The 2,256-nt window shown below is 38.0% G+C and overlaps 1 pseudogene; it reads left to right on the plus strand.

Annotated features, from left to right (window-relative positions):
- Positions 1-231: 231 nt before the first annotated feature.
- On the plus strand, positions 232-1,219 carry LOC101972333 (heterogeneous nuclear ribonucleoproteins A2/B1 pseudogene; annotated as a pseudogene).
- Positions 1,220-2,256: the final 1,037 nt, after the last annotated feature.

Here is a 2,256-nt window from a genome sequence, read left to right on the forward strand (position 1 = left end):
AGAGATTAGGGAGAAGCAAGTCCAAGTCCATTTTAAAAATAAATTGGAGTTAGTTGGAGGAAGGTTCTAGAAAAGCAGCGACAGTAGCAGCAGTGCTGGTTCTGTGTGGAGGTGCTCTTCAGCGGCAGTTCTCACTCCAGCACCAGGAAGAGTCCGGTTTGTGTTTGTCTGCAGAGATCTGTCTTATCTCACTTGCCTGCGGGAAATCAGGCTGAAGCAACTGAGTCCATGATGGAGAGAGAAAAGGTACAGTTCCGTAAACTCTTCATTGGTGGCTTAAGTTTTAAAACCACAGAAGAAAGTTTAAGAAGCTACTATGAGCAATGGGGAAAACTTACAGATTGTGTGGTTATGAGGGATCCTGCAAGCAAAAGATCAAGAGGATTTGGTTTTGTAACTTTCTCATCCAAGGCTGAGGTTGATGTTATCATGGCTGCAAGACTTCATTCAACTGATGGCAGAGTAGTTGAGCCAAAACCAGCTGTAGCAAGAGAGGAATCTGGAAAACAAGGGGCTCCTGTGACTGTGAAGAAGCTGTTTGTTGGCGGAATTAGAGAAGATACCGAGGAACACCACCTTAGAGATTACTTTGAAGAATATGGAAAAATTGACACCATTGAGATAATTACGGATAGGTAGTCTGGAAAGAAAAGAGGCTTTGGTTTGGTTACTTTTGATGAACATGATCCTGTGGACAAAATTGTATTGCAAAAATACCACACCATCAATGGTCATAATGCAGAAGTAAGAAAGGCTTTGTCTAGACAAGAAATGCAAAAAGTTCAAAGTTCCAGGAGTGGAAGAGGAGGCAACTTCAGAGGAAGATCTGATGGATATGGAAGTGGAGGTGGATTTGGGGATGGCTCTAATGGATCTGGAGGAGGACCTGGACTGGCAATTTTGGAGGTAGTCCTGGTTATGGAGGAGGAAGAGGAGGCTATGGTGGTAGAGGATCTGGCTATGGAAACCGGGGTGAGGGCTATGGAGGTGGTTATGACAACTATGGAGGAGGAAATTATGGAAGTGGAAGTTATAATGATTTTCGAAATTATAACCAGCAACCTTCTAAATATAGTCTAATGAAGAGTGGAAACTTGGGTAGCAGGAACATGGGGCGATAGTGTGGTAGAGGAAATTATGGTCCTGGAGGAAGTGAGGGTTATGGTGGGAGGAGCCGATACTGAGCTTCATCCTATTTGCCTTGAGCTTCATTGTATAAATGGGAGAGGATGAGAGCTCAAAGGTAACTGAACAGCTTCAGGTTATCAAAATAACAATGTTAAGGAAATTCTTATCTCAGTCATGCATAAATATGCAATGATATGGCAGAAGACACCAGAGCAGATGCAGAGAGCCATTTGGGAATGGATTAGATTATTTAATAACATTACCTTACTGTGGGGGAAGGATTGTAAAAAAAAATAAAAATAATAAAAGCCTTTGAGACAGTTAAAAAAAAGAATTCAAAAATTTGAAGAAAAATCTAGAGTGGATCATTATTATTATTGTTATTTTTATAGTTTATTATGTTGGGAGAAGGAAGGTTAAACAATTTGAAACATAGAGATAACCAATATTTAATTTAAATTTTATTCCTTCTAACTAATTTTCATGTCTTATTTAATACTGAATATATTCATCTATTTGGACTAATTTTTATTTTTCATTTTAATATTAATAGTAAGATGCACTTAAATTAAAAATGTACATTGTTCATTTTATCTTTTCTAAATGTATGATTTTTTTCCTGTAAATGAACTCACAAATTAGGAAATATTGAGTACAGAAAAAGTAACAATGAGTTTTGGCCTTTTCCATGGCAAAGAGTTGAGAAGAATTTTCTGTCCTCTTGTGTTTAACTTGCTTATAGAAATGGCGAACAAAGAATAACTCAGTGGATCTAAGAAACTTAAATCAAAGAACAGATTCCTGGGAAGATAGAAAGTGGTTGTTTTTTAATAGGGGCTGTTTTTTTTTCTATTTCTGTGAGAATGTGTGATGGGAAACAGCAGTGAGTGACATTGTTATGGAAAATAGTCCAAGTATTATATCTGAGCTCTCTCTCGATTGGGGCTAAACTTTTAATTATGCTTTAAAAATGTTAAAAAAATTTTGCCTGATTATTGCCTGTTTTCCAACTGCAAGACAGAAAAAGCGAGGTCAAGCTCTGGTAAGATTAGTGGAATGAGCTCAGGGGAACACCTACATCTGTGTGTTGATGGTAGTTGGTATCAGCAGTTGCCTGGTGCAGATACC

Source organism: Ictidomys tridecemlineatus, chromosome 8, assembly GCF_052094955.1.
Source record: "Ictidomys tridecemlineatus isolate mIctTri1 chromosome 8, mIctTri1.hap1, whole genome shotgun sequence".
NCBI lineage: Eukaryota > Metazoa > Chordata > Mammalia > Rodentia > Sciuridae > Ictidomys > Ictidomys tridecemlineatus.